The sequence below is a fragment of the Haliotis rubra genome, unplaced genomic scaffold, assembly GCF_003918875.1.
Source record: "Haliotis rubra isolate DU_JTF1 unplaced genomic scaffold, ASM391887v1 Scf949, whole genome shotgun sequence".
Lineage (NCBI taxonomy): Eukaryota > Metazoa > Mollusca > Gastropoda > Lepetellida > Haliotidae > Haliotis > Haliotis rubra.
In genome coordinates, this window is record NW_025767689.1 from 345,331 (window position 1) to 361,379 (window position 16,049).

Sequence of the window (16,049 nt, forward strand, 5' to 3'; positions counted from 1 at the left end):
TTGATGTTCGCCTCCCTCGGTCAGTCCCGGGTCAATCCCTGGTCAGCCCCTGATGGTGTCAACAAATCAATATGCAGGAAGAAACTGCTGTGAAGTAAACCACCATGACGGCGATGGCACATTAATGTCTGCGTACTAAGTGTGACCTGCGATAAATCCGTGGTCAGTCCCCTGAATGTGTCAACAGGCAGCAAGGAACTGCTGTGAAGTAGTCCACCACAATGGCAATGACACTTTAATGTTTGGACACTACCTGTGACCGGTGATAAACATAGGATAAACATGATAAACATGAGGAATTAACACTGACGTTTCTGTCATATGTCCAGCTGGTTACACATCCTGTGGGATACAGATGGCTGAACCATTCATCTTGACCAAGGGGGTATATAAGGGAAGGTGGCCAGACAAAGAGACAGAAGAGAGAAAGAGAGAGAGAGGAGAGAGAGGAGACAGAGAGAGAGAGAGGGAGAGAGGAGACAGAGAGATCTGGACGGCAGCAGCAGAGGGAACAAGACGGCAGCAGAGACAGCAACAACACCAGCTGATCTCAGCAAACAGGCCAGGACTGCCCCAGGCTGCCCGACTGCCAAGCCGCTGCTGATGTGACGAAATAAACAAGAATTTATCCATTTCTACCTCTTTGTCGTTCCTTACTTTGTTACAAGTAAGGATGGGATGGGTTCTTGATTTGGTGCTGTGACCAGGATCCTCCTTGATGGTGAAGACTGTGTAAAGGAAGAAAACTCCAACGAACGTTAGCCGTGCCACCCGGAAAAGGGGTAAGTAACTTGTGGTGATTTTCGAGTTGCTTGAACACAATGGCTGGTCAGGAGTTAGGGGAGTTTCTACAAGAGTTAGCTAACCAAATTACGGGGCAATTAGCAAATTTAGCTACGACAGTAGGTGCCACCGGATTATCAACGATAGTTAACACGTTTGAGGAGGATCCGAAGAGGTATAGGGAGTGGATAAAAGGTATTGAAAAATATGCAATTTTAACCAATGCAAACGATCAACAGAAAAAACGAATAGCATATCAAAGTTGTACAGGCACAGTTAGTGACTAAATCCAAAGAGATCTGAATAGCAACCAGGATGCCACATGGGACAAAGGATATACATGTAATAGGAATGAGGGCAACTCTGAAATGGGAGAATATGGTACAGATTAATATGGAAACCTATGAACACAACAGGCAACGTATGAAGGTTAAGACACTGGTGTGGCCCAAGTCCGGCCAGAAGTATTGTATGACTGAAGCGAGAGAACTTATAATTAAGAATTGGTGATACCTACTGAAGATGAGTGTTGTATCTGTTGCCAATATTAAGGAGATAATTTAGTTACATAATGTGCAATACGCAAGTAAACCACAATTTATAACTAGAAGGAAGGTACAAAGAAAATGGAAACAAGCTATTATCTCGAAAGAGAAGAAAGAGACGGTTTAAGTAATACTTGAAAATGACATATATCCTTCATCTGAATATGATTAAGGATCTAGTTATCACTGATCAGTATTTGGTCGCGGATAGCGATAAGTGCATACTGACATGGTAACAAAATCCTTTATGACCATTTGTTGAAGGGTAGCAGTTTAAACAATACTTTGAAAATGACATATAACCTAGATACCTGAATGCCATTAAGGATCTAGTTATCACTGATCAGTATTTGGTTGCGGATAGCGATAGGTGCGTACTGACATGGTAACAAAATCCTCTATGACCATTAATGTTGAAGGGAAGCAGTTTAAACAATACTTTGAAAATGACATATAACCTAGATACCTGAATGCCATTAAGGATCTAGTTATCAATGATCAGTATTTGGTCGCGGATAGCGATAGGTGCGTACTGACATGGTAGCGAAAATACTTTTTCACCACTGGCTGAACTAGCAAGGCGGTTACGCATGAGAAATCATAAGGCTAGCGATCATTCCTCCAACGACAGCGAATCTAACGAAACCGACAGACGATCGGACACACAATCCAATGACCATGTGATTGGCATGATTGACTGCAAACAGGAAACCCCTAAGGGCAAAGCAGAGGTCAGACGACTACTAGAGGCAGTGGCGGGACTATTATCAGGCTTCATAATAGTTAGCCACATGTTTAAAAAGAAAAAAAAAAAGAAAGAAAAGAAAAACCCACCAAAGTTGTAAATATCATGTTACTAAAAGGGCTTACATTAGTAATGGAGGGAGATACATATCCATTGGAAATAATGTTAGTCCGAAGCGTATATATATATATGTCATTCTGATGTTTCAGAATTGAGCATGGGTGTTCTTGCCGTTGTTTTGATAATTGGTCTAGCCAGTGGTAGAAACGTAATGGCCCAACATTAATGAAACTGACTTTACTCGAATAGAGCATGAAGGTTCTGTTTGCAGTCAATCATGTAATCTTATGATCTGAACGATATCGTCTGTCGGTTTCGTTAGATTCGCTGATAGACCGGAGAATGATCGTAACACCTAGTTCAACCGATGATATTATTTTCACTTCTGTCGTACGCGCCTTTACATCGCGACAACTTTGATAGATAACTGGACGCCAATGACTGACGTCAGCCCTTATGATAAGCGCAAAGTATTGTTTAACTTCTTCCTTCAACATGGTCGTAAGAATTTTGCTGCATCGTCGTACGCACTATCTTATCGCAACAACTACTGATCGTGATAACTAGATCGCCAATGGCATTCAGCATTGAACTTCTTTACCCTTCAACTTAAATGATCTTGAATTTTGTTACCGTAATCGGTATGCTTATCTTCCGCGTTGATCGTAACCAATGTATTCGGAGATATATGTCGTGCACAGTATGGCAAATGCTCTTTCTATGGCACTGAGATAATAACTTTCCATACCGCTTCTGGTTATAGGCCAGCCAGTTTACGCATGACGCACGACCCTTCAATGGCTGAAGTATCTCCTTAATATTGACGGCGAAATACTGGCGCTGTCTTTCGTGGTATCACCAATTCTTTAATTATAAGTTTACTTCGCTTTCAATCGCTTACGTACTTTTTCAATGATCTTCATGCGACGCGTTAATGTTCATAGATTTCATGACAATGCGGCGCCATATTCTTCCATTTCGCTTTCATTCCCCGTAACTAATCGCACGATCCCCATCAATCTGGTATAATGCTCTTTGATTTGGTCGCCCAATATTTCTTTTCAATACAACTTTGATGTGCTATTCAGACGCCAATTGCGTATTTTCAATGCCTTATCCGCTCCTATTTTATATTTCAGTTCAAACGTGTTAACCGTAATCCGTTGACTTTTCACCGTCGTATTTAAACATGAACTGACGGCAACTTTCTTCGAAAAACCACAACTTACGGCCGACGTGTTCAACGGCTCGAAAATCACCTGCTTACTTTTCCGGGTGTGACTAACGTTAGTCGAGGTTTTCGCACGGTCATCGGGAGGATCACGAATGCGGCATAGTGAACGCAACCTCGCTTTACAGCGACGAAACGGGGCTGTTTTAGTGAAATAAATTGTTTATTTCGTCGCATCGGCGCCGGCTGACGCGATCGGCGGCGATCCTGGCCTGACTGCTGACCGTTGCTGATATAACATCTCCCTCGCTTACTTCGAATCTCTCTGTCTTCTTCTCATATATATATGATGTCCTCTCTGCTCTTCTTTCTTCTCTTCTGATAATAACGATCGGCCGCCGCTACGCTTGGTCGAATGAATGACCATCTGTATCACGGGACTGGACTATGACGGCGTCGTGTTAGTCCTCCGTATTTATCGTGTTTATCTATGTTCGCGGGTCACGGTGGTATGATCCAGGCGATAGCTCGATAGGTACCGACCGATGGACTGCACTTCACGGCGATCGCCTGTTGTTCCATTCAGTTTTATCGCGGGTCATAATCGCGTTTATAATAGTATGCCGTCATGATTTACTTCGACGGCGGACTAATCACCATCGTGATTTGACGACTTCGAGGGCTGATGAGGATTCCGACCGGACTGATGGGGCCGGAAGACATCGGCATCATTACCCTTGTCACTATTCAAATTGCCGCCAAAATGCGCGGTCTTTCCGCTTTCATTTTCTCCATGTTGACGTAAATAAACTAAAACCTGTGGGGAGGAAATGAACCGGGGAAACCGCTGATCGCGAGCGAGGACTTCAACCGATTGGATCACTACTCGATCGATGTCAATCATGCGAACGCTAATGAACGCCAAAGCTAAAGCTGACCATTGCTAAATCTTACGCCGGCCGGGATCGCGATTGACGGCAATCTGCCCGCACCAATGAAGATAACTTTCATACCATGGGTTCAGTACTTTACGTATGCGTTCTGGTATTGCTTGCCGAAGCAACTGGAGGGACAGGCGGCCGGCGGGGTGGTGTAGATAACTGGTGACAGCTGACAAAATGGCGGCTACTGAATTGTTGAATAATGCGAATTGTTCATTATTCATATGATGACTTGTTTGTCCTTCACGGTGTTGGCGATAGAACAGGCATTAACCATTTGCGGCGTCTGCAGGGTTGCCTAATAAAGATGCGGCTGAGGTAATATTCGCTTCTCCACCATGGCGCAGTAATTCAATGAATTTATCGCATGAACTTTCAACTGAGGATCTGGCGTGTATCTCGCTTCATTTTGTTTTGTTATTTTGACGGGTTTTTGAATTGAAGTTAGAGACATTTGGTACCGGAAACTGGGCTACTATGATGGAAAAGAAAACCAGTGTAAATAGTATCCACTTCTCCTAACAGATGAGGGATAAAGGTGTTGCATTTCATAATATTTTATGCAGTTTTGTCACTTTGAATCGTTGACAGTTGAATCTGGACGGCAGATATTAAGTTCCCTCGTTTGAGCTGGAATCACATTCTCTCTGATAGGTGTTGTGGGGTAATCATCACTTCCTGCTAACAAGTGATTGACTTCTACGCCGACGGAACTCCGAAGGTATAAATCTTTCCTTCGTTCATCAATTTCATTTTGTCTTTACGAATGTTTTAACTTAGTTGATTTTGTTCGCCAATTCTGTTGGATTCATCCAGCGGTGTCGTTATCGAAAACTGCTTCTATTCGACTGTATTGCTTTATGAAATTTCAGGTAAATCTCTGTTTGATTTTGTGTTTTCATTTATTTTTCCATTTAATGGCGGCACAAACTGCGTAAATTTGTTGATTATATACGAAATAGTGTTATGGTGATCAATCTATCCCCAAAGCCTCGGCAAACCGGCCTTCGATGATGTTTCGTGAGGACTTTCCTAGATGATAATATATACCAATTTTGTCATTTCATCTTTGTTGGGAATTGACTCTATTTATCAGTTGGTCCCCTACGCCGAGAGTTATCTGCTGCCCTTTAGGCTCATTTAACACGTAATGTGAACTTTCAAAGACGATAAATCTCGCTATTTTCAAATGCACTGAATTTTTGTGTTCAGAATTTTGCAACTTAGATCAGGGTACTGAATATACTATTGATGTTCAATTGAAATAAGAGTTGAAGTCTATCACTTCTCCACGAAGCTTTAACCGGCAGAAGTGTCCAACATACGTGTGTTTCACTGAACGAAGACTGTTATGTCGCGGGCTTTATTGAACTTGTTAGGTAATTTTGTTCGGTGGTAGATAACATGTCGCTATGTCGGCGACGCATCATGATCTGATCTGGTTTTCAACGTATGACTTTCGTTTCATATTTTGATGATATTGCTTTTCTCCGTGCTGATATACAGTCGCTCGGTTCTTTCTTCGTAATCGTAGATAGATAACGCTGCAAATGACGTAATATATTTCTCCGTTCTTTCCGTTATTCTTCTTCGATTTCTTTGCGATATTTCACTAACAGAATACTTCTGTTCTTTGTCTGTTGCTTTTGCTATATTATTCCTGTATTTATGTCTTATAAACTAACATACTGACTTTGCAAAGTTGACTTTCTGCGGTACTGATAACTGACTGGACGCATGAGTTGCTGATACGACATGAACTTTGACTTGCTGTGATTTACCGACTTGGTTCGTTTAACATGATATTATTCCTGAAGTGCCAAATGGCCCCATTTGAACTGCAATTAAATGAAGCTTAAACGGTAAACGTAATTTGGTGTTGGTAATGTTTTTATCTGCCGGTTGATTTTCCGATCTTGCTGATGCTATGCTGTCGGTCGACCATTACCGAGATTGTATACTGCTTTGCGTAATTGGTATTGGCGACTATGGTGGGATCGATCGATAGTAACGATGACTACTGGACAAATGCAACCAAACAGATTTGTTTGATGCGCTGTTCTGAAAATGACTTTCTTCAACCGATTCTTTTATGACGTACCGCTACCGGAAATAACTATATTCAGTTGTGATTTCTTTGAGTTAACATCAATTGAATCGACTGCTAAATATTCGTTTTGTAGGAAAACAAGGATTATTCAATGATTTTTGTAATGAAATATGAATTTGTACGAATTTTACTGGTTAAGCGAACAACGTGGTGTCGTGGAAGTCTGAAAAGAATAACGAACGCTGGTCGTATTCAATCCTGAAGATTTCATATCGTTCTGACCAGCTTCGTTTTATATGACTTACTGAAACGTTATTTCGGTTATGATGACATGGACGATGGTGGCGGCCAGTAGATAAACTTATGTTATGTAGATGATGACCGGATGAACACCGTTTCGCGATCGATACTGGCGATCGACCGGCAACTTCCGGCATTGACGGATTGATATTCGATGTTGGGCAATTGATCTGGCTGGCGACTTCCGTCGTGACCGTTCTATCGTCAGACCAATCTGGGCATCGTTTGATGATGATATCTGGTCGATAAATCTTCGAATGTTTTGACCTGGAATATCGGAAGTCGATGCGTCATGACGATCGTTATCATGATGAAGTGTTGATGATGGATATTGATCGTTATCGATCGACTGCGTATCGTCATCAATCTCAAGGATCGTCCGTCCGCTTCACCATCGACGTTCAAGCCGTGGTCAACACGTGAGTTCGGACCTAGAAAACTGCGGAACTCGCTGTCAGTAAATGCAGGTGAAAGCTGCTGGATAATTAATGCCTACTGGCAATGGCGGGAAAACACACCGTAATTGTAACTGTTGCTGTTTGCAACCGAGCAGGCATTTTACCGGTTGAGCGTCTGCTTTCTGAGCTCCATGACGTAGTAACGCTTATCGCAGGCAAACATGGCGGAAAAATTGATGGCTGGCAATATTTCAGTAGCCGCGGGCCATTTCACCGTGGGTATTAATATCAGCACTGAAATGATTATGACTTCGTGCTGACATTATCCGGAGCAGCTTGTCATGGTTGCGCATACACGGTGAACGAATAATAGTTCGGGCAAACTATCCGCCTATATGAGTAGACGCCTAATTTTGACTGGTGTCGACCACCATTGCCGGTATTGCAAACCAGCGGCGGAGGAAATGACAGTGAACGTGGCACATGCTGGTATTTAAAATAGAAAAGGCACGGTAGCACGGAGTTACTGGTTTGATACATACCGAACTTTTGGGTGATTACGTCTACCCCATGATAGTTTTATCGGCCTCGTGTCGTAAACTATAACCGTGACCTACGAAGACCGTACCCCTGTCGTCGCCATTATTGCCGAGAATATTCAAACAATCAGCTCGGCGATAATGGCATTTGGCGCTGAAAATAGTCACCGACGGTGACAAATATGCCAACACAATGAGGCTGACTGAAAGATCGGCTTTAAACTGCTGATATTGCAAGGGACCGACTATTGTCACTGTTGCTTAGCGGCGATAATGTTCTGAGCCATGTTTGATTCAGGCCCATCTTTCGCGGCAATAGTACTTTTCATCTCCATCGCCGTTCGCAAACTGCGACCCAGTCTGTAAACATGAGCATCAGCTTTGCTGACTGACTGCGATAACGATACTTCGTCAGAACGTTGCGATACTCGTCATTCTGTACGCTGGCGGTCACGACAAAGACCCGCAATGCCAGCGCCCCAAATGGTCTCAAACACGCACGCTGAAATGAGAAGAAGTGCTTGTGGGACAGCATGCCACTAAACAGATAAGGATCTGATGTTGATTACGCTTGCCTTTCTTATCTTGAACCTGTTCAAACTTACGTAATCTGCATAATATTTGTTGCCGATGAAATGAAGTGATGTCGGGTGATACTGACCCGGTTGCCGCTTTGATTGACGAGAGCCGTTTACTGAGCTATTCCCATTCTGTTGAAACCGTGGCGCGTCTGCGTTCGATACCGCAATAAGTGATGCCATTATAACCAGGCAATCTATCTACTCTTGTCCCCGTGGCGTGATAACTGTGAATAGTCAGATAAGTCCAATATGGTGTTTAGAATCTGTTTGTGTTGACGGAAGCTCTCGAACAATGGTCATCGAAAACCACAGTTCTCACGGATTACGCACAACATTGTTCTGGCTACCATTCAGCGGTTTGTATATCTCCCAATACTATGGACCAGTGCTCCTGAACCGAAAGTCGCTCCAGTCGATGAATACCCTGGGCTTGTGGTAAAATAGAACGTCATTGAGTCTGTCTCCTGCGCCCGAGAAATAATGTCCTAAAATCATGCTATAATAACTTTCTTTCGAACTTAAAATTCTTCCGGTTCATAACGTGCGTTATCCATCAGCAACCATTGATATCTGAAATCACAACTATGTTGGTCCGACGCCGAACCTTTCGTCAATCATTCGAATCTCTGACAGCACTTTACTGCTGGAAATTGTTTCATCTTATTCAGAATGTCCCGTGTTATCCACCTGATTGAAAAGGATGATCAATAATTAGGACCCGGTCGGCCCGCTTTCACAACGCTTCTTAACTTGACTTCAATTCCTCGAAATATCAGGTATGTATATAATATTTTCGGTTACAAATATCCTGATTCAATGTCTCATTTGAGCATGTCAGTGCGACTGATTAATGGCTAATTGTATACAACGAATATATCAATAGTCTTCACCCGAGCTTTATTTTACTCGTCTTAGATCCCGAATAATTAATCGTTGATCTTCGACTGTCCTCGGCGGCTTGAAGATGAATGCTTATCTACCCACTGAAGTCGTCGATCTCTAGACTCTTGGCTTTATATTCACCCGATCTGCGCCGTATGAGCGATCTCTACAGAAGTCATCCAGGGATTTCATTGATCGCGATCTCCCCGCTACAAACTAATCGGCAGACGGTATCTTTGACTGTCAATACTGATAGCTTTAATTGCCTTATGTCATCGATAAAGTAGGACAAAATGCTATCTTGCTATCTTATACTCGAGTTTCAGGTGACACGATCGAGGAATCCTATCGTTCGTTCTTACGACAACTCACCTAATTGTTTTTTTCTGATGATAGTATTTCTTGAGGAAAAACTCCAGCGACCATTCTGACCACCGGACACCATATCTTGCGCATTTTCACTACGATCCGACTGTCGCGACTACTCGATGGCTTCGGCTACTGAGACTGGGTGTTTCATCAACAACATATCATCGTCTATAATTCTCATCTCCATGGTCCTCTTCATCTGAAGAATGCTAATAATCTAATATATAACAAGTTTATGGATAACTGGCTTCTTTATTTTCGTGGTGCGACGTTTAGGTACGGATTCTTTGCCGTTGTCAAAGCAAGGTGATGCATGAAAGTGTAGGGCTGCGTATGTATACTGTATGTAACAATGGAAACAAGCATAATGAACCAGAGAGCAACATAATTGCCATGATTGGCTGAAGCGGTAAGCTGATGAAAGCCGGTAAGTGCATAAAGGGATGGTGAATGGAAGCCGGGGATGTGGTTGCAATGAGGATGTTTTTATGCAATGGATGCGATGTTTATGCAATGGGCTGGGCGATGGTGGAGGTGGATCATAAGCAGATGGAATGAAGTATCCTTGGTCACGGTTGATGGTAGGCTTGTGGCGTTTGATGTGAATGGAAGCTGCGAGCGGAGCTTTGCGTTTAGTGAGAGTCCGTTTGGTTGTTGGCGAGAATGGTGATGTCGGACCACTCTATTTGATGATTGGGGTTGGCTTTGATGTGGTCAGAGATGATAGCTGATTTGGTGTCGGAATTAGCAGCAGAGAGTCGCGGTGTTCTTTTGACTCGGGTGTTGATGGGTAGGGATGTTTCACCTATGTAGCATTGTCCACAATCACAGTCTATTTTGTAAATAACACATTTTGGGTTGTTGTTGTTGTGATTAGGTTGTTTTCTTCCGTGGCATGGAGGAGGTTGTTGAGGGCTGGAGGGCGCTGAGAAGGTAGTGTCTATTCCTGCCTGTTGTTTCAAGAAGTCGGCTGATTTGGTGTGATGGTTTACCAATGCAGGAATGGATATCTTGATGGGGGCTGATTCTGGTTTAGATCTTTTGGCAGGAGGGTGGCGCGTTGCCCCGATGGTTCTGTTGACTATTTCCAGGTGGGTGTGGTTGCGTTCTGCAAGACTTCCTCAGGTGTTTCGAATTTCTTCCTCTGTAGGTTTGTTGAGCGATGTTTTTGGCTCTTCTGGTCAATGTAGAGATGGCAGCGGTCGTGACTTTTGTTGGAGTTGTAGTGGATGTATTGATGTTTGAAGAGGCCTAGAAACTGCACCCTTCAAACCGTCCTGCTGGTACCAGCAAAGTGGATGACTTTCCTTGATGGAGTCACTCCAACCTCAACAAAGATCCAAAGCAGCTCCTGGCCCATCTCCAGCAGCCAGCATCCCGTAAATCAAATTCACCATTGAGAGCAGAGCAGAACCAACTACCTTTCCTTGATGTCCTTGTGTCGCTCCTTGCAACCAACCAGACCTCCGTGTGCAGAAAACCAACTCATACGGATCAATACATCACTACAACTCCAACCACCCCCTAAAAGTCAAGAGCCGGCGTCATCTCTACATTGACCAGAAGAGCCAAAAACATCTACTCAACAAACCTACAGGAAGAAATTGAACACCTGAGGAAAGTCTTTGTAGAGACGCAACCTACCCACCTGAAATAGTCAACAGAACCATGGAAACTTAGCAGCTTTCACCTCCTGCCAAAGATCTAAACCAGAATCAGCCCCCATCAAGATATCCATTCCCTACATTGGTAAACCATCACACCAAATCAGCCGACTCCTGAAACAACAGGCAGGAATAGACACTACCTTCTCGAAAGCGTCCTCAGCCTCAACAACCTCCTCCATGCCAGCGGAAGAAAACAACCCACCGTCAACAACAACAACCCGAAATGTGTTATTTACAAAATAGACTGTGATTGTGGACAATGCTACATAGGTGAAACATCCCGACCATCAACACCGAGTCAAGAACATCGCACCTCTGTTGCTAATTCGACACCAAATCAGCTATCTCCTGACCACATCAAAGCCAACCCCAATCATCAAATAGAGAGTGGTCGACATCACCATTTCTCGCCAACAACCAAACCGGACTTCACTAAACGCAAGCTCACAGAAGCCATTCATCAAACGCATACAAGCCTACCATCAACCGTGACCAAGGATACTTCATTCCATCTGCTTATGATCCACTCCTCCACCAAGCCCAGTCTATTGTATAAACATCGCATCCATTGTATAAACATCTCATTGTGGCATCTCTGGCTTCCATTCACTATCCTTTATGTACTTACTGGCTTCATCAGCACTTGGCTGCCTGGCCAATCATGGCAATTATGTTGTTTCCTTTGTCTATTATGTTGTTTCATTGTTATATACGGTATATATATGCGGCTCCTACGCTTCATGTATCACTCTTGCTTGACAACGGTACAAGAATCTGTATCGAAACGTCGCTCACGAAAATAAAGAAGTTGTTATCCATAAAACTTGTTATATATTGCACGTCTCCCGGCTTCTAAAATGCTGCCCAAACAAGTTCACCTGTATCCTTGTTTCCGCATGACGACCTCCTCATCGGGAATCATCTCAAGGTCCTGGCTCCTCATCATCAGATAAATCCATCAGAGTTGCTACAAAGGCCGAACATCTGGACTGAAGTATGGTTTCAGTCTGTTCTAAAATGAATGGGTGATCTGATAGCTTCTATCATCACTACATCGTCGCTTCAGAGTAATGATGAGATGGATGTTTCCATACCACAGAGAAGGTCCCTGCCAGGATTTATAGAGTTTTCTGCTAAACCCTTTTGGCACTTTTGAACAGTAGAGCCAAACTGTGACTCCAACACGATATGGAGGCTCTGCTGACTTCCTTTGTCAAAATCAAGGTGATTTGTTTATATGCTCTCGAGCAACCTTCACATCTCCCTCCTGAGCACCCTCTCACCCAGGTAATCTCCTGGTCATTGCTCAGTAACTTTAATCTTAAATCAGTATGAGTTTGAACAGGGAAAACCAGTCTTGTGAGGTTCCAACACATTGTCAATTGCAAACGCTGATTCCATCCCAAACACCATAAAATATGGAGAGAAACCTACTGAGCTAACCGCTTGGGAGCTCAATTTGCAACCAGCTAGAATTCTAGGCAACAGCTTTGGACATTTTTCTTGTTTCTTATCGCCATAAACCTGAGTGTTTGACCAAGCGCACCATTCATGAGTTCAGCATGGACTTTTGTTTTCTGTGATGGAAGGGCCAGTTTTCAATCTGCCTATATTCAACAATCGGTACACCTCGCTTCCATTCAACAGTTTGGAGGTAAGCTCCTTCCCTCTCTGTCAGTGAGTATACTCTGTGGACATGAGTATCTGCTAAATGACTCTTGATCATATATCCACTTCACACTTCAAATGACTCCTTGCTTTTCAAATGAAGCATTCAGGCCATTTAGAATAGCTGCATCAATGCAAAGCATGATGCATTTTGAATCCCTCTGAAGATTCCTTCAATGGACCCATTGTGGTCGACATGCCACCACCTCTGAAAAACATCTACCACTGAGTAGAGGTTGTAAGAGTGCTATTAGCGATGAGATATATCTCTTTAGCGACTGGCAATCCACACAAAATACACCCAAGCACGTATCCTCACATACATTACCATACCCAATATCTCATCTGTCCTGATAAAATTTTAAGCATCTCCACCCATATGAGATGCTAAGTAAAGTTATCATGATAAGCATGCAAATTATTTCATACAATTCCTGAGGCATGGCAAGTTGTTTCACATGAGGATTCCTAAAACTTTCCCCTTGGAGCATAGAGATGATAAAGGCCATCCTTCATGAAAGTCTCAGCGGTCTCATCATCATCTGGCAACATCTGATACGAGATAATCAATAATGCTCTGAACTTCTCATCAGCCAACTGTAGACTCTGCCAACAGTTGTTGTCAGACCAGTCTTCTCCATGTGAGTCATGGGAGAAATACGATGACACTGTTGTGACTCTTTCTCTTGTCGATTGTCATTGTCTGACAATGACAATATCAGTCATCTTCAATGTCGTCATAGTCATTTTGCAGGAGAGGATCATACTCCCCTTCTACATCAAGGCATCTGCATTGCCCATGCTTTTCACCATGACGGTAGATCACCTCATATAGTCATACTGAGTAAGCAGCAACAATGACCACCCTGGCTTTTTACCTGTAGGGTCCTTAATATCCTTCAGGTGATTTCAAGGCAGCTTGGCATCATTGATAACCTGAAGCTATTTGGAGCAAGATATAGAGTGGAAATGTTTGACACCAGTCGCCAATGCCATGGCATTCCTTCATTGTGATGTGGTATTGGCGTTGTGTCTTATGTTCAGGCTCTTTCCACCATATGCTATTACTCTCGGCCTTCAGAGTCGTGTTGGCCAGTACAAAATCAATTGCAACAGCACTACTCTCAGTGTACAGTATGAAGGGGTTTGTTAAAATCTGGGAAAGCCAGGATGGGAGAAGATATCACTGCTTCTCGTAACGTAACTGAAACGCCTTGTCAACCTCCTCTGATGACAAATGGAATGTCTTTACCAAGTAGTGTATTCAGGGAGACACTATGTGGGCATAGTCCTTAACAAACTCTGTAAAATTCACACAAACCCAAAAGCTTCTCAACTCTCTACATTCTTAGGGTTTGGGAAAGTTTCACAGCTTCAATCTTATTGGGATCGGTCTTGATGCCCTCCTTGGTTATCACATGTCCCAGAAGGCAACCTACCTTAAAGAGCAGAATTTGCATTTTGAGGGCTTCAGCTTCAAGTTAGCCTCCCTCAGCTTATCAAATACTGCCTTCAGATGTTCTAAATGTTCTTCAAATGCCTTACTACCTACACCAATATGTCATCATCAAGTATACCAAGGTGAATTTGAATGCCATAGAGAACAGGTTTGACATAAGATATGCAAACGAGCTAGTTGCAGAAACCAAGCCCATGGGCATACAATGAGCCATCGATTCAACTTTTTACCTGACGGAACCGTGAAACTGGTGACATCTTGGCTGTCCTCATCAACAGATTTACATCATTGAGTTTAACAACGGTCACATCTCAAATTCCAAGGGCTGTTGCTCTAGTTAATCTGGAAAATATATTGTGTTTGTGTCATTTCTATGATTGGATGTTATTACTGGTTGGGAAGTCAGAATATAAATCTTAGCTACAGGTAAGTTTCCTCCTTTTAAACTCTTAGTGGTCAAAATATAGGTTTTCATCTATTTCTATATTGTTTCATTAAATTACACAAATTGTTGTTTTCATGATGATGCACAAAATGATTTAGGTGTTCATTTACTGACTGTTTATATAAATCATAGGCTGCTGAAATATTCACATTTGTCCGTAACTCTAAATATCTTAAAGCACCGTTTAGTGCTGTTCTCTGTTTCATTCCTACTTTTAGCCAGTTGTTTACATATAGCCTGCTCGTCTGAGCACTTACACAAACCTTGTTATATCCCTAGGCAGGTGAACACCAATGACGGCGTTGCCACAAGATCATCATCAACCGGAGCAAAAGATAAACAAAGCGAAATTGCTAACAACCCAGGCAAGTGATAAAGTGTTACAATCGTTGATTGGCGAAGTCCGTTTGATATCTCGCAAAAAGTGAGACAGTTCAACGCTCCAATGATAACGTTGTGGATAAATTAACTGTCATTGAAGATACCTTGAAAAACGTGTCTGATCAAGTTAATGGGGAAACAAATCAACGTTGTTTTGCGTTGTAGGAAGAAAACACGGAACTTAAAGGGATAATCAAATCGATGGATGAAAGAATAGATTATCTTGAGAACCAGAGCAGAAGATCCAACCTAATATTTCATGGTGTTCAAAAATCCAAACCCGGTGAATCGTGGACAGATTGTGAAAATATTGTGAATACAATCTTAATTGATGATCTTAAACTTACTGACATTAACATACAGAGAGCACACCGTATCATGAAAGGAAAGGCTATTATAGTCAAAGTCGGCGACGACAAGGATAAACACTCTATACTGAAAGCATCTAAAGTGTTGAAAGAGTCAAACAGCGATGTGTTTATTACTGAAGATTTCCCACAACTTGTCCGTCAAAACGTAAGAAACTGATTCCGTTTATGATCAAGGCCAGGGAAAATGATCGTATGGCACAATTGCGCTTCGATAAATTATGTATTGAGGGACAATGTTTACACTTACGATGTGACGTCAGATGTTGTCATCACGGTAAAACGGGGGAGAAAGGCAGGCATTGAGAGTGAAACGCATGCACTTGAAATCGACAACACGCACGCCTAGCAGGGCCCGGCCCAACAGACACCAGCTGACGACAGCTCTGGTTCGTGGTTGAGATTTACATCTTGGAATGTGCATGGACTCGTGCATAAACTGCAAGATGGTGATTTTTCTCGGTTATTGTTTAAACTTTGATGTAATTGGATTTGTGGAAATTTGGAATAATGTCACTCTTAAAAATATCACATCAACATTTAGAAATCATGTTGTAAATATCAATCAAAGGACATTCAACAACAGAATTGGTGTAGCTATATGTGTTAAACAAACCGCAAGTGAACATATAAAGAAGGTTTGGAATAGTTTCATTGATTGCATCTTTGTTTTATTTGATAAATCTTTATATGGAAC